This window comes from Neomonachus schauinslandi, chromosome 5, assembly GCF_002201575.2.
Source record: "Neomonachus schauinslandi chromosome 5, ASM220157v2, whole genome shotgun sequence".
Classification (NCBI taxonomy): domain Eukaryota; kingdom Metazoa; phylum Chordata; class Mammalia; order Carnivora; family Phocidae; genus Neomonachus; species Neomonachus schauinslandi.
Window position 1 is genome coordinate 11,864,910 of NC_058407.1, and position 21,677 is coordinate 11,886,586.

The 21,677-nt window shown below is 50.9% G+C and overlaps 1 protein-coding gene across 2 annotated transcripts in view; it reads left to right on the forward strand.

Moving 5' to 3' along the window:
- The first annotated feature begins 7,273 nt into the window (after nucleotides 1-7,273).
- MYH9 (myosin heavy chain 9) overlaps nucleotides 7,274-21,677 on the forward strand; it is a 91,239-nt gene continuing 76,835 nt past the window's right edge. Inside the window, exon 1 of one of the 2 annotated variants that reach the window (XM_021687398.1) lies at nucleotides 7,274-7,493. The gene's annotated coding sequence lies outside the window, so the exon portion shown is untranslated. The remainder of the gene's footprint in view (nucleotides 7,494-21,677) is intronic. The other variant, XM_044915335.1, reaches the window with a different exon arrangement.

Below are 21,677 nucleotides of genomic sequence, written 5' to 3' on the forward strand. Positions count from 1 at the left end.
CTAAAAAATAAATAAAAAAAGAGAGGGGGAGACGGAGGCTGGCTGGTTCAGCTGGTAGAGCCTGTGACTCCTGGTCTCAGGGCTGTGAGTTCAAGCCCCGCGTTGGGCATGGAGCCTACTTAAAAACAAACAAATATATAAATAAATAAAGTATACAATTCAGGGGTACCTGGGTGGCTCAGTCAGTTCAGCATCCGACTCCGGGTTTCGGCTCAGGTCATGATCTCAGGGTTCTGGGATAGAGCCCCGTGTTGGGCTCTGTGCTCACTGTAGAGTCTGTTGGAGATGATCTCCCTCGCCCTCTGCTTGCTCTCTCTGTCTAAAAAAAAAAATGAGCAAAAAACCCCAACTCTTTATTTTTTTAAAGATTTTATTTATCCATTTGAGACACAGAGATACAGAGAGAGAGAGAGAGCATGCAGAGGGAGAGGGAGAAGCAGACTCCCCATTGAACAGGGAGCCCGATGCTGGGCTCCATGCGGGGCTTGATCCCAGGACCCTGGGATCATGACCTGAGCCAAAGGCAGATGCTTAACCATCTGAGCCACCCAGGCACCCCAAACCCCAACTCTTTGAAGTATACAATTCAGTAGGTTTTTAGCATAGTCACAGAGTGTGCTACCATCACCATAATCCAATTTCGGAACATTTTCATTGCCTCAAAAAAACAAAGAAACAAACAAACAAACAAAATGCCCCGAGAAACCCAACCCTCCTAGCCATTAGCAGTAACTTCTCATTTCTTCCTCTCCCCAGCTTTTGACAACCACTGATCTGTTTTCTGTCTCTATAGATTTACCTATCCTGGACATTTCATATACATGAAATTATACAATATGCGCTCTTTTGTGACTGGCTGCTTTCACTCAGCATAGTGTATTTAAGGCTTACCCGTGTTGTAGCAGGTGTCAGAACTTCATTCCTTTTTTTTTTTTTAAAGATTTTATTTATTTATTTGACAGAGAGAGACACAGCGAGAGAGGGAACACAAGCAGGGGGAGTGGGAGAGGGAGAAGCAGGCTTCCCGCCGAGCAGGGAGCCCGACGCGGGGCTCGATCCCAGGACCCTGGGATCATGACCTGAGCCAAAGGCAGACGCTTAACGACTGAGCCACCCAGGCGCCCCAGAACTTCATTCCTCTTTATAGCTGACTAATATTCCATTGTATGAAGACGCCACATTTTGTTCATTTATTTATCAGTTCACGGACATTTACATCTTCGGTTTGTTTTTTTTTTTTTTAAGATTTTATTTATTTATTTGTCAGAGAGAGCGAGCACACAAGCAGGGGGAGAAGAGGCTCCCCACTGAGCAGGGAGCCTGACATGGGACTCAATCCCAGGATCCCGGGATCGTGACTTGAGCCGAAGGTAGGTGCTTAACTGACTGACCCAGGTGCCCCACATTTTCATATTTCTTTACATGTTAACTCTACTTTGTTCTTTTTTCTTTCTGTGTGTTAGTCCATTGTATGAACATACTCCATATACTCTTTTTACCATTGAACACTTTTCTCCTTCTGGTTTTTGACTATTTTAAGCTGCTATGAACATTTTTTTTTAAGATTATTTATTTATTTATTTGACAGAAAGAGGGAGAGAGAGAGAGCATAAGCAGGGGGAATGGCAGAGGGAGAGGGAGAAGCAGGCTCCTCACAAAGCAGGGAGCCCAATGTGGGGCTTGATCCCAGGACCTTGAGATCCTGACCTCAGCTGAAGGCAGATGCTTAACCGACTGAGCCACCCAGGCACCCCTGCTATGAACATTTTTGTACGTACTTTGGTTGGGCCTAAGCACTCACTTCTGTTGGGTATATACTTAAGAGTAGACTTGCTGGATCATAGGGTACACATGTATATTCAACTTTAGTAGACACGACCGAACACTTTCCCAAAGTGATTGTAGAAACTTATACTCACTCCCACAAGCCATTTATGAGAGTTCCAGTAGCTCCCATTCTTGCCAACATTTCGTATCTTCGTATCTCGTTGTGGTTTTAATTTGCATTCTGTGATAACTAATGATGTTTAGCACCTTTTTATTGCTTCCTGGGTAATTAGATACCCTCTTTTATAAGTGCCCATATACAAATCTTTGCCCATTAAAAAAAAATTGTCTGTCTTCTCTTTCTTCTTCTTCTTCTTATTTTTTTAAGTAAACTCTATCCCCAGTGTGGGGCTTGAACTCACAACCCCAAGATCAAGAGTCACATGTTCTACCAAGTGAGCCCACCAGGCACCTCGTCTTTTTCTTTTTCTTTTTTTTAAGATTTTATTTATTTATTTGACAGAAAGAGAGAGAGCACAAGTAGGCAGAGCAGCAGGCAGAGAGAGAGGGAGAAGCAGGCTCTCAGCTGAGCAGAGAATGTGATGGGGGGCTCGATCCCAGGATCCGGGGATCATGACCTGAGCCGAAGGCAGACACTTAACCGACTGAGCCACCCAGGCATGTCTTTTTCTTAACATAGATGTTCTTGATAAATTCGGAATACAGGTCCTTTGATATATACGTATTGTGATTATTTTCTCCCAGTCTGTGGTTTGATTTTTCACTCTTATTTATTTAATTTTTAAAAAAGATTTTATTTATTTGACAGAGAGAGAGAAAGCACGAGCAGGGGGAGCAGCAGGCAGAGGGAGAGGGAGAAGCAGGCTCCCCCACAGAGCAGGGAGCCCGATGCGGGGCTCAGTCCCAGGACCCCAGGATCATGACCTGAACCGATGGCAGTTGCTTAACCAACTGAGTCACCCAGGCACCCCAATTTTTCACTCTCTTAAATGTGTCTTTTGATGAACAGAAGTTCTTAATTTTAATTAAGTTGAATTTGACAGTCTTTTCTTATAGTTTATACTTTTTGTGTCTTAGGAAATTTTTGCCTATTTCAAGGTCATGGAGAAATTCTCCTAGGCTTACTTCTAGAACTTTTGTTGTCTGCTTTTCATATTTAGGACTCTGATCCATCCTGAACTATTTCCATAAATGGTGTAAGGGTAGGGGTGAAGATTCACGGTTCCACATGTAGATATGCAACTGACCTAGCACCATTTATTTAAAAGACCATCTTGGGGCGCCTGGGTGGCTCAGATGGTTAGGCATCTATCTGCCTTCGGCTCAGGTCATGATCCCAGGGTCCTGGGATTGAGCCTCACGTCGGGCTCCTAGCTCAGCAGGGAGCCTGCTTCTCCCTCTCCCTCTGTCTCTCCCCCAGCTCATGCTCTCTCAGATCTCTCCCTGTATCTCTGTGTCTCAAATGAATAAAATCTTAAAAAAAAAAAAGACCATCTTTTCTTCACTGATTTCAGTGGCACCTTTGTAATGTATTAGGTGATCATGTATATATGTGGACCTCTCAATTTTTTTTTTAAAAGATTTTATTTATGGGGCACCTGGGTGGCTCAGTTGGTTAAGCGACTGCCTTCGGCTCAGGTCATGATCCTGGAGTCCCTGGTTCGAGTCCCGCATCAGGCTCTCTGCTCGGCAGGGAGTCTGCTTCTCCCTCTGACCCTCCCCCCTCTCATGTACTCGCTCTCTCTTTTTCTCTCTCTCTGTCAAATAAATAAATAAAATCTTAAAAAAAAAGATTTTATTTATTTATTTGACAGAGAGAGAGACAGTGAGAGAGGGAACACAAGCAGGGGGAGCGGGAGAGGGAGAAGCAGGCTCTCCGCCAAGCAGGAAGCCCGATGCAGAGCTCGATCCCAGGACCCTGGGATCATGACCCGAGCCGAAGGCAGACGCTTAACTGACTGAGCCACCCAGGCGCCCCTGGACCTCTCAATTTTATTCAATATCTGTGGGTGTGTCTACAGATTTGAAGGAAACAGCAAGGTTTGTTAATAGTTGCGATATTGTGGCGGTAAGTTTATGGGTGATTTGGATTTTCTCTCTTTTTAGTATTTTCTATAACAACCATAATATTATTCTAATTCTCAGACAAAATAGATGAAGTATTTTCCTAAAATTTTTCAAGAGTAGACACTATCAAGGATACAGGTTCTTGGTTCTTGGGAGATACGGGAGGGGTTACCAGGGTTTCCAGAGTTAGGGAAGCATCTCGGCTAGTGGATGGGGAGGAGAGAATTGAGGGCCTGGCCAACAGAGGTCTTCCATCTTCTTAGCAACCTCAGTTCCGAGGACAGGGTGGAGCCAGGAGGCTGGGGATATGAGGAAAGTGGAAATGAACATTATCAATAATGCTCTATGGTAAGTGCATGCTACTTAGCTGTTTATTGATTTTATTTTTTTAGAGAGGGAGGTTGGGAGGGGCAGAGGGAGAGGGAGAGATCGAATCTTAAGCAGGCTCTACAGCAAGCATGGAGCCTGATGCGGGGCTCAGTCTCATGACCCTGAGATCATGACCTGAGCTGAAATCTAGAGTCAGATGCTTCATCACTCAGGTACCCCTACGTAGCAGTTTAGAGAACAACTTGAGGTCTGGGTCTCCTGTGTTCTTTTCAGCAGTCCTTGGGGCTAAGAAAGACCCATTGATTATACCCATTTTACAAATAAGGAAATAGATGCTGAGTCCTGCTCAAGTATTTACTAAGCACCATTTTATGCCAGGCCTTGTGTTAGTTCCAGGTCCATAGAGACAAATAAAGCACAACCCCTATGTGTCCTCAGGCAGCCCCCAGCCTGGGCAGGGGAAACAGCCAGGGGATGGAGGATTGAAATCTAGTGTGCAGTGAGAGAGATAAGGGAAAGGTGATGCGATTGTACAAAGGACAGGCACCTAACTGGCCTGCAGGGTCAGGGAAGACATTTTAGAAGAGGTGACATCGAAGTGAGTCATTTTCTTCTACTTTTGATCAAATTATGCAAGTGATATACGTGTTAGAAACACAGATAAGCAAAAGAAAAAAAATCAGTCACAATCCTTCTACCAAGACATAAACCTTATTTACACTTTAATATAATCCTTTTTAAACTTCATTTTGTCTCTCTGAGACATACACATATGCACACACACACACCCCCAGATAGACACACAACACTGCACAAAAATAAATGAAATCCTACTATAATAGCATTTTATAATTTGCTTTTCTTTACTTAGTATATTCTAAATCGTAAATACAAATCTAAATAAAATTTTAGTGACTTTTTGGGTATTTCTGAAACGTATGGATGTATCAACATTTATTCAATCAATCTCTTATATTATACAATTATTTCTAAGATTTAGTGACTCTAAGTAATGTTGAAAAGAGTACCTTTTAAACCACTCTCTGTTCACTTTTCCAATTATTATTATTATTTTTAAAGATTTTATTTATTTATTTGACAAAGAGAGACAGAGTGAAGAAGGGACACAAGCAGGGGGAGTGGGAGAGGGAGAAGCAGGCTTCCTGCTGGGCAGGGAGCCCGATGCGGGGCTCGATCCCAGGATCCTGGGATTAGGACCTGAGCCGAAGGCAGACGCTTAACGACTGAGTCTCCCAGGTGCCCCTCCAATTATTTTTTTTATGGTGAGTTCTCAGAGAGAATTGATCAATTTACTTTCCTACCTGTATCTCTAAACCTGGCCAACACTGGGCATTTTTATTCTTTTATTAATTTAAAAATTATTTATTTATTTATTTATTTTGACAGAGAGAGAGAAAGAGTAGGAACTTAAGCAGGGGGCGTGGGAGAGGGAGAAGCAGGCTTCCCGCTGAGCAGGGAGCCTGATGTGGGGCGATATCCCAGGACCCTGGGATCATGACCTGAGCCGAAGGCAGACGCTTAACGGCTGAGCCACCCAGGCGCCCTTATTAATTTTTTTTTTTAATTTGTTAGGTGAAAAATGGCATCTCATGATATTTTGTTTGCATTTCTTTGTTTGCATTTCTAATGGCTAATTTTTTTTTCATAATTATTAACCATTTATGTTTCTTCTTTATTGTCTGTTCCTTTTTTGGGCCATTTTTATTTTGGAGTACTTGGGGTTTTTCTTAATGACTGAGAAGAGCTCTTTGTATATTGTTGGTAGTAATTCTCAGGGTTGCAATTTTTTTTTCCAGTGCTCTTTTGCTTTTACATCATACATTTTTTCCTGAAGTTATAGTTTAGTCATGATAGTATGAACATTCCAAAAGGAAAGTGTCATGAGAAATTTGCCCTCCTAGATATAAAATGTATTATAAAGCTACCATCATTAAAGTATTTTGGAAATAGCACAGGAACACACAGAAGGGTCAATGGATACAACTCAGAAGCAGGTCTGAGCATATGTAAGTTGGAAAGGTGATGAATAAGGAATGGACAACTGCCTACTGGGGAAATTATATTAGATTTCTCCCTCACTCCACAACCAAACTAAATTCCAGATGGATTAAAAGAGAAATGTAAAACATTTTTTTTTCTTTAATTAAAAGCAATTTTTTTAGTAGGCTCTCCGTCCAAACTGGGTCTTGAACTCAACCCCTAGATCAAGAGTCTCATGCTCTACGGACTGAGCCAGCCAGGCGTCCCTAAAAAAATTTTTTTAATAAAAAAAGTTTTTATCCTCGTGTCGTGGGAAGTAACCAAAAAGAGTGACTCTTTGCCTATCCGAAAAGAAGAACACCCAAGAAACACTGGTAACAAATATCTGAAGGGAAGTGTGCGAATTAATCCCGTGCAGGTGAAGAGGCTTGGAAGTGCACCCCAGGAACCCGTCTGAGGAAAGGTCTGGAAGCTGGAAGACCGCGGCGCGCCCGTTCTAAAGAGAGGGTCAGGAATCGAACTCAGGGCGCCCACACCGGATCCGGGGCTGAATCCATGCCCGCCCCCACAGGCCATCATAATTATGTAAAATAGCACTTTTCCCATATATGGTACTTAATATCTGCTCTTCTGGTAGGATGACATGGGACCGGGAAAACAGCTCGAGGGGCGGGGTGTCAGAGCCCCAGACCTTCCCAGCCGGCTCCCGCCCGGCCTCGCCCGGCCTCGGCAATGCACCAAAATCCTGGCCGGAGCCCTCTGCTAGCCTCCTCCTCCTCCTCCTGATTGGACTCTCTCTGTGTCAATCCTCCCCCTGGAACCTAGCTGTTCGTCGGGCCCGCCCTACGGGGGCGGGGCTCCCGCCTAGGAAGCGCAGAGGAAGGTGGAGCGTGTGGAGGTGGGGGCGGGGGGGTAGGATGAATACCCACTCCGCCGGACCCAGAGGTTCCGCCCGCCCCCTTCCCACAGGCCAAGGTGGCTGTCCATCAAGAGCGGGGACGGGCTGGAGCGGGCGAGGCGGTCCGGGTGGGCGGTGTCGTCCCTCCAGGCTCTGCCCCCGAGCCGGCGCCGGGCTGGAATAGGCGGGCGGCTGCAAGGGCGGGGCGGGAAGGCGGCGAGGAGCTGAGTTGGGTGCGGTGAGGCGCGCAGATCACCGCGGTTCCCGGGCAGGGCACGGAAGGCTGAGCGAGACTGACCTGCTGCAGCTCCCGCCTCGCGTGCTCGCCCCTCCCCGCGGTCGCACAGGCGTTCGAGAAAGCCCTCTCGGGAGAAGCAGAGCCCGTTCCCCGGCGCAGATCCAGGTTCAGGTGAGCGAACCGGGGCCGGTCCCGCCCCGGGTGGGGGCGGTGGCGACGGGACGCGCGGCGTCTGGGGCGAGCGGCCCGACGTGTGGTTCTCGGCCTCGGCGCGGCCGGCGACCGGCGCGGGCGGGCGCGAACACCGCGGGGCCGGGCTGGGGCACCGCATCCTTCCGGGAGGGGCCGGGGGACCCCCTGCGCGACGCTCGGGGAGGGCGCCGCTGGAGGCGAGGCCTCGGGAGCAGGCGAAGGCTTCGGGGCCGGCGCTCCCCGGAAACCTTCCGCCCCTCCCCCTGCCCGGCGCACTTCCCCGGCGGGGCACCGGGAGCCTCGACCTCCCCCTGCTGCCGGGGCACGCGCCCCGCCCTCGCCTCGCCAAGTGCCCAAGTTGGGCAAACTTTTTAACCCCTTCCGGGGAGCCGCTGTCCCTGGGACCCGTCTGAGTGAGCGTGAGGTGGGGGGCTCGGGGCAGCGGCTCCTTTGGAAGTTTCCAGGCGTTTTCGCGTGGGTAACGGGCAGGCGGGGACCGTTTGGCAGCTGTCAGGGCGTCCGCCTGAGTCAGAATCGGACGGTCCTGCTGCAGACATTGCACTCGGCTCAGTTTCCGCCCTCCGCTCGCGACTTCCTCATCCGCCCGGCTGCGATCGGCTGGGCGGAGGAGGGCGACGGGGCGAGGTGCAGTGGGGCGTGGGGAACCGGGACCCGGAGGGTGCCGGGCGAGGCAGGAAGGACTCACCCCCCCCTCCCCTCGACAGCCCCTCAACCGTTGACTTCTGACTTCCGCTACCCGGGGGAGGAAGGCCCAGGAATGCCCGCAGCCATCTGCGCGGGCCGGAGCGCACCTGATTCCACCGCACCTGGGGGCCGCCCCACGCCGGCGGGGGCGGGGAGCTGGGCCCTGCTCCTTTAGGACCAGGCCTGCGCCGTTGCATCGTCCGGTTGGGCTAGATCCGGGGTTGTTACCCTGCCTCCCCCGCTTCTCTGGGCCGGGGGGCCTCACTCGGTCATGTCTTGGGGCCACGTCCGGGGCAGGACTGCACCCCCTTATCCCTGCAGGGAGCCCAGTCGTTTATAAAACGCAGTACCCTCCAGGACAGGGTTGCCGGCTGCCTTGAGGCGGGGGCACGGTGAGGGCCCGGCTGCTGTCTGTGGCCCCACCCAGCCGGTGTGGGGAGTAGGGTTCCCGGGAAGTTCCAGGTCCTGGCAGGTCCTGGAGACCGGCGGCCTCTCTCCGCTGGGCATTTGAGAGGCCCAACAACTCCTCGGTTCACTGCATCCTCTTCTGGGTTTAAGAGGATTTCAAAGTAACTGTTGAGTAACTGTTGAAGGGGAAGAGAGCCTTAGCTCCTTCCTGCAACACTGTGGCCATTTTTGACGCCACTGAGACCTACCTGATAACCTCACCTGGAGGTTTATTCCCCTTTTGGTAAGGAAGGAGGCTGCTTTAAGGCCTGTTTAGACAATTACTCGATTAATATCAGTCAATTTATATACAAGGCTGCGAGGTGCAGGGGGAGGGTACATAGATGTGTAATTAAGCAAATATTTAACTGCTCTGTGCCAGGGATTCTGCCAGGTGGTGGGGGGGTGTGAGGTTGAGTAAGACCTGGCCCCAGCCCTCGGGCACTTAGGGAATGCTGAGACAAATCTGCGGATGACTCTACTGTGAGGCCAAGATGACATGGTGCTCAGAAAGGTACGGTGAGTCATGGAGACTGGAGAAAAGGAGCCAGCCCACTCTGCGGAGATCCCAGAGGCCTCTGCCCTCCAGGAGTTCCCAATCCCCCCCCCGGGGGAAATAGTGTCTGAATGATTGAAATACAAAGGCAGCCTGTGAGGAGTATCCCAAGCACCAGAGACGAGGAATTCCGAGAGGGGCCACCACTTATGTCTGCAGCAAGGGGGGATCTGGAGGGAAGCTGCCTTGGAAGGAGGGGCACACTACAGGTCTGGGAAACTGAGGCTAGCCTTCAGTGTTGGAAAGTGAGGCCTCATTTAGTGCATAGCTGAGCAATCAAGAGATTGTGTCATGTAACTGGAGTCACTGTGCCCCCCAGTTGGCTGTGGGGGACCCCGAAGAGCTCTGCTTTTCACACTCAGCAAGCCCCAGCAGTGCTTGTGGGCAGATCCAGGTGTCTGGCTTGGCAGGCTCTGTGCAGGTAAGGGCAGCTCCGCTCCAGAGGTGCATTCCGTGGGGCTGCTTTGCCTGAAGGGCACAGGAGGGTAGAGGGAAGAGAGGATCAGAGTCCCGGCTCTCTGGTTTTTACATTTTAAAAAAATTTTTAAATCTTTTAACCTAAGGGGTTGGAGATGGGACAACTTCCCTCTTGCAGGATGAAGGATGCATGTTAATCACAGGCTGCCTTTTGCCTGTTCTTGCTCCAGAAAAAACAAAACGAGGATCTGTTAGCTTTTGAGGAGAAAAGCGCGCTCAGAAAATGCGGCATTGTTGTGTAGCCTGCTAGGGTATTGCTAGAAACCAGGCTCGCTGTGCTTTCTTCACTTCCTCTTCTCTAATCCTTCGATAAAGTATTAAGACAGCCCTTACCAGCTTGACATCTTTATTTCAAAAGGAGGGGAGGGGTTGGCTGTTGTTTTCCTCTGAGCCTGGCCTTACCCTTCCCTTGAAGGGGGAGAAAGAAACCCAAAGCATAGGGGGAAAAAAAAAATCCATGCCTTGACAGCTTCCTCCCAAGCATCATGTTCCAAAAATATTTAGAATAACAAAATCTGTGTGTCGTCTTAATTAAACAAACGTCCTAATTTGCTGAGCATAAAACAGCATCTCTGCCCTCAGGGGCAGGAAGTGCATTTTCCCTTTGTGCAGCCCCAGAGTCGCTGCCTCTCGGCCTTAACCCTTGGTGTGCTGAACTCCTGGGCTCAAGTCCTCTGGTGACAACGGAATGGAGCCCTGGCCGCCCCCTGGGAAGTGGTGGTGCTCCTGTGACTTCCAGAATGCCATTCTTAGAGCTGGGAAGAGTGGGGTCGTGAGCCTTGGAGCTAGGCAGAGTTCGAATCCTGACCCTGCCACTTAATTAGCTTTATGACCTTAGGCACGTCATATCACCTCCCGGAGCCACAGGGCCCTCCTCTGTAATGTGGGAATGAGTACCTGCCCTGAAGGGTTAGATGTGAGAACTAAAAGAAGGAAGGTGTGTAAAGGGCCTGATACACAGTGGCTATGTCAGTTTTTAAGAAAATGTGTGAATGGCAGGTGAGGAAACGGGGAAGGGAAGGGTAGGTGGTGGTCCCAGCTCCTGCACAGTGCTCATCCTGCTTTCTCAAAAGGGGTGTTTGTGTGTGTACATGAGTGTGTAGAGTGCTTGTGGACTGTGAGGCCCAGGTGGGTGGGTGGGGCATCTGCTGATGCTTTTGGATGCACTCAGTGATGAGCTTGTGCTGAGTAGCCTTGTTTCAGGGCTCTGGCCCAGGCAGAAGGTGTGCAGACTGCGGTTTTAGTTCTAAAACCTGGTTTCCTGTGATCCAGGAGGTCTAGGGTAGAGCCAAAGGGGTGACATGGAAAGAGCACAGGACTCGAGGGTCTGGAGACCTGGCTTCTGGCTCTGGTTGGGGGAAAATTTTGATTTCGGTAGAAAGGGCCCTGTCATCCTACAGAGACGTCATGCCCACCCGTTAAACACAAGAGTGCCTGGGAAACTGGAAACTACAGTAATTTTAATTCCTCCGAGATGTCCCAGTGGTGAAGGCACGCTCTCATGCCCTACACTGATGGGAGTGTAAGTTAAAGGAAGTTTGGCAGTGTCTGCCAGAGCATAGTCCCTCTGCCTCATTTCTAGGAATTCAACCCACAGATAAACTCAGATAATGCGAGAGGAAGTGTCTGAGGATATTCTTTACAGCACTGTCATAGAAGAAGACAGGAAAGAAGCAAACTGCCCATCCAAAGGGTCAGATAAATCATGACACAGCTCTACAGTGGGGAGCCTGCACTGTAGCCCTTAGAAAAATGAGGCCGATCTGTAAGTCCTCATAGGGCGTGCTCTGCAAGATGTGTTGCCAATGGAAAACACTAGGTGCGAAGTAGGATGTATGGTGCTCCCCTTTTTTGTAAAACAGGGTATGTCGCCTGGACTCTGCGTGGAAAGATAATGAGATGCTGGTAATTGTGGTTGCCTCCGGAAAGGGAAGGGGGCCCAGGAAGCAGGAGTGGGGGTGAGCATTACTCTTCACTACATGGCCTTTTCAGGTTTATTAGTTGTCCAAATCCAGGGGGGTCTTCTGGCCAGTGTTGTAGGTTTCAACTTCAAAATGCATTGCTTTCGATTCCCAATTTCATATTGAGTGCCTTTTGTGTGCAAGGAAGGGTCTTAAAAATGGCCTGACTTGCTCTCATGGCTGGAACATTTTGGGTCCTGTTTTCTTCCCCGTGACATCATATTGCCAGAGTAAATCCTTATTATTATTATTATTTTTAAAGATTTTATTTATTTATTTGACAGAGAGAGACACAGCGAGAGAGGGAACACAAGCAGGGGGAGTGGGAGAGGGAGAAGCAGGCCTCCCGTGGAGCAGGGAGCCCGATGTGGGGCTCGATCCCAGAACCCTGGGATCATGACCTGAGCCGAAGGCAGACGCTTAACGACTGAGCCACCCAGGTGCCCCCAGAGTGACTCCTTAAACGCCTATTCTGATCCACTCCCTTATATTCTGGGAAATGATAGATGATTGCTTTTTCTTTGCTGTATGAGAAAAGGAAGCCCGCAGTGTGTATCTGGAAAGTATTTCGGGATACCCTTTTGCCAGGCTTCCCACAATTCCCCTGGCTCCAAATCATATGCTGTTCTTTCCTGGGGAGCCCACTCTGACCATAGGGCTAAACTGGACCTTTATTCGCTTGGATTCTCTTTTTGAAAGTTGGGGTCCCTGCAGCCACTAGCGTGCCCCTTTCCCCTCTGTCCCTAGTTGCCCCTCTTAACTTCTGGCTTCTGGTTTTTAATGTATTAATAACAGTGGAAAAGCCCAAATTCTTGAGAAAATGTGATCAAAAGGGTGTTTTGAATTGGAGGGCCCTGATGGCTTTCTCAAGAAAGACCGTTTTAGCTTTGGATGATGTGAGTCCCGGAGAAGCTGCTACCTTTGCTCACCACTGAGTTGGCCTTTTTTCTGTGGCGAAGCCAGCAAAAGACCCCGTCAGGGTCTCGGGCAGGCCTGTCTGTGTCCCTGCCAGGCAGCCTCTGGGCCTCCTGGAGGAATGGCATGAGTCACACATGAGTACACAAAATGAGCCTGGGTCTAAAATGGGCCTGCCACCACATGGGCAGATGGTGTGAAGGCTGGATGCTGGCTGGAATCCTCTCCCCTGTCCCCAGCTCCCCACCTCATGCTGTGAAGACACCAGATATTTGGGAAGCAGGAGGGGAGCTGCCCTTTTGCACCTGATGTGTGTCTCTTTAAAAAGCAACTGAGGCGGGCTCTCGTTGGCATCTCTCGGGCCCCATTCTGCTCTCTAGTTTCTCAAGCCTGAGGTGATTCAGCACCCAGAACGGGACACAGCAACCCAGCCCCCCACAGGTGGACCCAAAAGAGGCTCTTGGATGGCCTGTGGCTGAGGGCGAGGCCTTTGTGGGAGTGTGTCCGGGCCAGACTGCCGCTCTTCAGTGGCTTTCGGAGGCTCTTCATCTCCGTGTGCTCCATGGGGATCCCTCCCACTGGGGCTGGAGGGAGCCTTGCAGGGCTTCCGGAAGTTGCCACCGAAGGGTGTGGCTTCCTGCTGGGGCAGGTTGGGCTGAGGCCTGTGGGGAAGTGGAAGGTGTAGCCAATCTTCCCCCACCCTCACCACCCTCACCACCCTCACCACCCTCACGTTGCTTCCTCCCTGCCTCTCAGAGGTCCTGGGTCCTTCTGGTCCTTACAGTCTGTCCCACCCACAGGAGCAGGGGGCCTCTTGGGGGGAGGTTCCTCTCACCTCCATCTCTGTAGACATTCACATTTTGGGAGCTTTGCATCTTCGAGACTACCCTTTCATGTGGCCTGTAGCTCTAAATGATGCCCTGCTTTAAAAGAAAAATGAACAACAGTAAAAAACCCTCCTTACCGAATTTACTTAGAATTACAGAATATGTGAGCTGGAGGGGATCTTGGGGATAATTTCACCCCCATTAGAGAAGGAGCTCCCTCAGTGAGCTGGTAGAAAGCTTGGGCTCCTGGTTTCACTCAGTGCCAGAGCCTTTCTCTCAAAATCACATGGCCTCATTTAAAAGTGTTTTTAAAGTGTTATCTTCCCTTTCTTGGCCTTTATGCACCTTTTAGCCAAGCAACACATACTTAGCTCCTTTAATCTTTTCTCAAGAGTCTACTCTTCCACACCCTTCGTCTTTTTCTTTTTGGGGGGGAGGGGCGCTACCGTGAAGACATTGGGTGGGAAGTGTTCTCGGTTTCTCTGAACTTCTTCCAGTTGGACAGGGCCCCTTCAGCTGAGAGTTCCCACAGCTCAAAAATCAATATTTCACATGGGGTGGTGCCAGGCGGCAGGGTGGGCCGTTCAGAGGGCCACACTGGCTTTCCACTGTCTGTCAGCCGCTCCTCGTTTCTAGTAATTTAAGTCACGTAAGGACTGAGGAGATCGATTTCTCTATTTTCAATCGGAAGCCCCTGGGTAGAGGGAATGAAACAAGGGCTTTGGGAACAGGCAGAGCTGGGACCAGCCCGTTGCCTTTTCTCTAGCTAACTGTTAGACCACCGCCTCAGTTTCCCTGCCAGCAACATGGAGATGCCTGCTTTTTCTGGGGCTTGTAATTTACATGTAAAGATAGGGAAAGCGGTCCAGTTCTTTCCTCCCCGCTCCTTCTTCCTCCTTTTTCACGTTCTCATCAACATCATCCGTCCTCTGCGGGTGGGAGGAAATACGTGGTCAAGATTTTAAAGATTTTAAATGCCTCCAAGAAGTCTGTCCCTTGATAACAAAGTGTGGGGATGAGGATGGCTGAAGAACCTGCCAGAAGGTCTCCTGGATTGGATGCCGAGCTTGTCACAGTCTCAACCTTCGCATCCTTCTTTTTTTTTTTTTTTTTTAAGATGGTATTTATTTGCGAGAGAGAGAATGAGAGACCAAGAGCATGAGAGGGAGGAGGGTCAGAGGGAGAAGCAGACTCCCTGCCGAGCAGGGAGCCCGATGTGGGACTCGATCCCGGGACTCCAGGATCATGACCTGAGCCGAAGGCAGTCGCTTAACCAACTGAGCCACCCAGGCGCCCCGCATCCTTCTTACCACACGGTACAGTTTACCTTGTCACACTGATCTGAGCTGCGTTAATGAAGCATTTTTTAAGAAGGCTGTTACAGAGCCGTAGAGGCTCCTTTATTTAGAGCTGCCTGTGTTCAAAGCCACCACACTTCCTGTGTTTTGCATGAAGTCACTGGGCTGGGGAAGGAGCTTCCTGTCTGATAAACAAAGACACGCATTGGAACTGATTTGGGTGACTTAATTCAACTGGTCTGGGATGGGGGAGAAGATGCTAGAACCCACTGGACTGAGGACCTGGGGGTCAGAGGACCTGGGGGTCAGAGAGGTGGGGTCTTCGTTCAAGTCTAGATCCCTAGGTTCTCACCCGGTGCCTGGTGCAGAGGAGGCTCCTAGTTGTATGAAGTGTTTGGGCTCACTGCTGCCTTTCCTGTAAGCCTGGGGACGAGGATGCCCAGGCAGCTAGAGCTTTTGGATGCCATTTACTCATCTCTCCATCTGACAAAGCGCACATGTCAGGCACTTGTCTGGAGATCTCTGGGGTAAGAAAAGCGGTGGCAGGGAGTCATTTTAAAGTTTTTTTCTTTTTTTTTAAAGTATGCTCCACACTCAGCTTGGAGCCCAACATGGGGCCTTGAACCCACGACCCTGAGATCCAGACCTGAGCTGAAGTCAAGAGTCAGACGCTTAACTGACTGAGCCACCCAGTTGCTTCCAGTTTTCGTCTGTTTTTAATATTTAAGATCAGCTACTGGGTATGAGGGTATTGACCCCAAATTTCTTTGGTGAATCTCAGTCATCAAAAGACTCCTTGGGCTCCTGCTGCATGGCCTTCACTGTGCTGGGCTTGGTGGGGCTTCAGTAGGGGTGGAGGGCAGAGAGCCCATCTTCATCCTCAGGAGTCTTACCCTGTGACAGGAAGTTGGGACATGGGGGTTGCGGGGGAGATTGATCACAGGAGGCAGGCCTGTGCAACCCTGGGTGACTGGGGATTTCTGAGCATCTTGAGCCAGCCTCCCGGAGGCTAGAATTGCCTGGGCAGGGAGGAGGGAAGATGGGGAAGGTGGGCAAGGAAGGAAGGAAGAGGCTCTGTTGGGAGGGCATTGGCCTGGGAATCAGGATGTCTGGGCTGAAGTCCCAGCTGTGCTAATGATAGTAACAGTACTAATAGTTACATTTTGTTGAGCATGTGCTGTGTACTAGGCACAGTGCTGGTGCTTTTACGTGAATTATGTCATGTAATTTTTACCTTCTAGCCCATTCTACAGATGAGGAGACTGAGCAGGTATTCACATTCCGGCACTCTGATTCCAGACCCCTGTGTGATTTTGTAGATGCCCTTCACTCCTGAACTTGTGTCTCCTCACTTGACGGTGAGAGGTTGGGCCGGTCCCCAAGGCCTCCTCTTGCACTGGTGGCCAAGGATTAATGAAAGCAGCAGAGCTTTGGGCTGCTGCAGAATGGGGCCTCCATCCCATAGTGCGGATGGCTACTCAGAGCAAGGTTGCCGGTTCCCTAGCATTGCCTTGGCTACTGACATCCCCTTTAACCACATCTGGCCATTCTTCAGATGTCTGCGGTTGGTCCTAAGGGAGGGCAGGTGACAAACCATGGCTGAGCAGTGTAAATCCTGGCTGCTGTGGCTGCCTGCCCTTAGCTGGGCCCTGGCTGGTCTTCACTGCCATCCTGACTTAGAGGGCTCTTCTTGACCTCAGCCCACTTGCAAACATGCATTCTTTCTTTCCGTCTTCATTTGCTTATCTGACCGTTGTCATTCAGTTATCACTCCCCAGAGCTTACTCTATATTCCAGGCACTGGGCTGGGTGCCGGGACTACGGAGGTGAAGGAGAAGGAAGCGGGGTCCTTGTTTCCAGGAGCTGATGGCCATCCCAGGGGAGAGGGCCTAGGGGACTCTCGGAAGGCTTCCGGGAGGAGGCATCTGAGCTGATTGCAGGTCGGGATGTGGTATGGAATGTGCAGGGAGCATTGTTGCTCAGGTGGTAAAGGATTCCCTCTCCTCTCTAGCAGTGCCAGGCCCCAGTCCCACTCTCAGCCCCCTCTGTAGCCCATATGGCCCATTAAGGTCCACGTCCCTGTGCCATTTCCTGTGAAATGGGGGAGTGCAGGATTCCACTCCCAGGTCCTGAACCTCTGGGTGGCTGCTGGGCATTCTGCCTGTGCCCTCTGGTTGTGTGGTCGGCATACTGTTCCCAGCTGAAGGACTGGGGATGAGACCGTTCATGGAGTGTTGGGAGAGATGTAACTGTTACTGGAATTAGTTTCCTTTTTCAAGTAAAATGGGGGAGGGGTGTTTATAGCACAAACAGTATAATAACAAAGCTGATTTAAGAAGCCGATCTGCTCCTCACCCCATCCACTGCTTGCATCTCTCTGGGGTCCCTGTCCACACGCGGGCATGCATACTGTAGAGGTCCTGACTTACTCAGTGCTGTGACATAAAATGTCCTGTGTCACAACAGTCTCCACAGTTATTATTTTAATGGCTATGCAATGGTCCACAAAGGGGAAGAACCATTATTTACACTGCCAGAAAAGTTCCATGGATTTTAGTGACTCTTTGGAAATTCATTCAGCAAATACATCCTGAGCCTAAGTTCTAGGGCAGAAACTGCTCGGTGGCTGGGATGTAGAGGAGGCTGTGGATGAGTGAGATGTCCCAGGCCCTGCCCTCAAGGGGCTCCAGTCTAGACTCAGGGAAAAAGCACTTCCCTCAGGTGAGCCCAGGAGGAAATGGCAGTCCGGGCGCCCAATTTGAGTTGATGGAAGAGCACTTTGTTTTTAGTGGTGAGACAGCTTAGGAACGAGGACCCGGGAGATCTTTCTGGGCTCATTGGAGGAAGATCTCCAGCAGTGCCATCCCCCCACTTGCCCCCCCCCCGCCCCCGCAGTGGCTCATGCAGTTCACAGGCCTGGGCCAGAAAACACTCTGGGAAGAAGCGAGGGGCGGAGGCTCCAAGGAGTCCTGTCCACGGGGAGGCTGGGGAAATGGCCCCTCTGGCCCTACGGAGAGACCGCTCTGTGACTGGGCAGGAGGCAGCAGGGGATGATGGGCAGGGGCGGTCTCAGAAATGTCCAGAAGCCACTGGCAGGCCACTGGGCTCTGCTGTGGCTCCTGCCGCCCAGGGAAGATGCTGGATTGTAGCAACAAGTTGCAACAGTTTAGTTTTGTTGTGAAGAGAAAGTTTCAGAATCCTAGTGGCTGCTTTGGAGTGGATGGATGTTCCTAATGATAAGGGAGTTCTTTGGGGCTGGGCTGGGCATGAGGGGAGAAGGTGTGTGGTCAGGGGTCTAGGAACTGGAATGCAATGTCTTCGCTCAGGTGTTTTCTTTCGTTCCAGATCAGTGGCTAGCTTGCAGGTGTTCCTTGCCCGGTACAGCCCCGCACTGTCCCTGTCCCTCAGCTCCTGGCTCAAGGGAGCCTGCCCCGATTCCACTGTCTTCCTAGAGAGCAGGAGGGCAATCCTGAATTGTTCAGAAAGGAGCCACAGGCTTGTCACCCACCCCACCCGCCCAGGAAATGAGAGGGCAGGGGCGGGCCCCAGACGGGGTCGCTGGAACACTTTCAGGCTTGGTCCATCACCCTGAGCCCCCTCTGCAGCCTGCCGTGAGATCTGGATCAGTCCCGGGCTGCGCGGGCTGCCGTTGGGTGAGGAGAGTTTCTGTCCCCGTCCTCAATGCCACCCTTTGAACACATACTCAGGAAACCCAAAACCAAACCCAACCCAAACCAGCGCCTTAACCTAACCTTATTTGTTTTTACATATTGACTGAAAATTGGTGATAAGAATACAACACAAGCTGGGGATTTCAGCACTTGGTAGATTTTCTCCTGTCACCTTGTTTACACTACTGTTCGGTGGTGGTTAGAAGCTAGAGATTATCTTGGAATTTATACTGTCTGCAGTGAGGTGCCACTCCTGTGTTGGGGGGGGGCGTGGGTACACGGACTAGTGAGTTAGATAAAGCAGAAGGAGTCAGCGGGCCATGGGCAACGGAGTGGGTGACTCTAGAAGTAGCAGCTGGGTTATTTTCACTCAGTGTATTTGTTCGTTAAATATGTATAAATGCTGGGACCGTGCTGGAGACTGCTTAGGTGCGGGGCGCATGTCTGGATGAAGCCAGAGTCTGCGGTTTACATTCTAGGGGGGCGAACCAGACAGCAGCCAGGCAGGCAAGCCACGGTCAGGTGAGGGCGTGCTCGGAGTCCCCCAGGCTGGCTTGGACAAGAGGACTGTCACTCTCACTCCCTGGGAGTCTGGAAGTCCTTGGTTTGCAGCCGGGTGCCTTCCACGCGCAGCCCTGGTGGTTCCTGTCCTCCTCCGCTTACAAGGACACCGGGCAGATTGGGGAGCCCACCCGAATGCTCTCATTTTACCTTTATCACCTCTGTAAAGGCCCATCGCCCAAACAGTCCCATTCGGAGGTCCCGGGGTGTTAAAGCCTCAACAGGTGAATTTGGGGAGGTGGGGACGCAGTTCAGTCCGAAATGGGAGAAGGGAGTGGGTGTGTGTATCAGCGGCGGTCTCTCTAATAATCCAGGGCCCGTCGTTCCATTCTTCCAGGTGCAAGGGACTTTTCTTGATTTCCTCAGGTGTTTATTTCACTGCTTCCAGCTGCAGTTTCCTCCTCCATAAAGTGCGGCTGATAAAACCCACATCAGTGTTCTCTGAGTAGCTACCGTAGGAAGGCCCTGAGCCTTCCGTGAACTCCACTCATGGTGGGTCCTGGTACGTGTCCGTTCCCATGCCCTCACCTGTCCGCTCACCTGCCCCTCGTTCACTAGAGCACCTTTTCCTTCTATCCTGCTTCCTCCTCTCCGTTGCCCAGTGCCGCTGTGATCAAGGGGCAGGGTGACTGGGCTTGTGGAAGGGACCGGTTGTTCTTTCCAGCTTACTGCGCCTTCCTACCGGGGTGATCACACCCCTCACCCAGGTCTTGTCGACCAGCCAGTCGTTCTTGGAGATGGCTTCTCTCCTCTGATTCTTACACAGTGACGGCTAACACTTTATAGAATGCTGGTGTAGGAACTGAGACTTAAAATCCTAGTTGTGTCCAGATAATGCTTCCCTTGCCGTTTCAACACTCCCCTGGACCAGGGGCTTCTTGGCACTTCTCTGTGCTGGCCTGCGTTTGGGTCTTGCTTCCGTTGTTGCTCCTGGGGCCCTTGTACCATGCCTCGCCCATGGTTGGCACTTAATGTATGCTTGAGAAACAGGGAATATGTTCTCCCGAGCGTGCTGGCTTAGCATCTGCACCAGCACTTGGCTCTGTATGACGTCGGGGAGAAAGCTTTATTTCTTTGGGTTCTGAGTCTTAACCATTGGGATGTGTGTATGTCTCGTACTTACGTAATAGGCAGCAGGCTCCAGAATCGGACCCTTTGTCCTGATCCTGATTCTCCCACCTGCCAGCTCTTTGACCTTGGCAAGCCGTGCACCCTTTCTGCACTTGTTTTCCTCATTTCTGGAATGAGGAAAGTGAGCGTCCCCATAGAGGATTTTGATGTTCAGTGAAGTTTGGGTCTATTGTTTATATGCTTGATTTTATACACAAATTAAAAAAAACTTTTTTTTTTTTAAAGTGAGCTCTGCCCCCAACCTGGGGCTTGAACTCAGAGTCCTGAGATCAAGAGTCACATGGCTCTACCGACTGAGCCACCTAGGCGTCACTATTTATACACAATTTGTCCAGCACAGTGCCGGTCTGTTATAAATATCTCTTTTTATCCATTTAAAAAAACCTATTCCCATCAGTTTTTTTCTATCACTATAAAGTTTGAAGTCAGGCTCAGGTTGTTGCAATGAAAGTCTCCCAATTCCATGAGGGGGGGGGCAGTATTAATGTTCCCATTTTATAGCTGGGAAAACTGAGACTCAAAGAACCTAAGTGCCGAGTCCCAGGTAGCGAGTGAGAGAGCTCAGATCCTCCCCTGCTCCTGGATGGTCCATATCTGCTTTCATCGCCTGTCCTGCCTTCTCATCCCTTTTAACCTATTCAGTGGGGGCGAGGGGGGGCAATGTTTGTGAAGTTGGGGTTTGTAGGTCATGCTTTTGTACACTGCCTTAGAGAGTGAGGCCCAGGGCCACCTCGCTGGCTTATGGGGCCAGGTGTAAAATGCAGCCCTCCTTGTCCCTCTGAGACACGTCAGTGGGCAGCAGGTGGGGATGCGCGGCCAGGCGTGTGAGGTCTGGTCAGCCTGGTTCCATCGGGGAAACTGGCTTTTCTCCCTCCAATTCCCGATGCCGCCTCCTCCGAGCTGCCTGCCAGCCCACAGTGCTCTGCTCTCAGCCTGCCTTCTGCCCAGAGCCAGGCCTGCCGCCCACTGACTGTTTCCTGCCTTTGCCAGGCTGAGGAGGAGGTGGCTGTGTCATGCCAAGTGCTCATGAAAAATGCCTCATTATGGGATTAATTACTGGTCGCTGGGCACCGTGGCATTTACAGGACCCCATCAGCGTTGTGACTTCTCACCTCCAACCATCTCGACTCCTTCCTCCAAACCGGCTGGGGTTAGTTCTGCTGACTTTCTGGTCAGCCCTTCAAGCCTCATGTCAGAGAAGTAATGGACAGGGGCCTCCGAGGGCGAGACTGAGGATCTGGCAGCATCCCTTCCCACCACCTAATAGCTGTGTGCGCCGGAGCCTACGTGTCTTCAAAGTGAGGACACTTCTAGGCTGCAAAGCCGTGTGTGTGCGGACTATTGCAGTATCACACACCTCAGCAGACATGTATTCAAGAGAGGCTGGGAAAGGCTGGCTGGCCCTCTTCCCCTTTAAAACAAGTCACAGGCTCTAATTATCCTTAGGTTGAAATGGTGGAGGCCCCTCCCCCTCCCCCTCCCCCCTTCTGGCTTTCAAACAAGAATCTGAAGAATGTGATACTGTGTGCGGACCTGAGCAAAGATCAGGGGCGGGATTCAGAGCTCTTCCGGGGGCTTTACCAGGCAGCCTTTGTGCTCCTGGACCTGGGACAT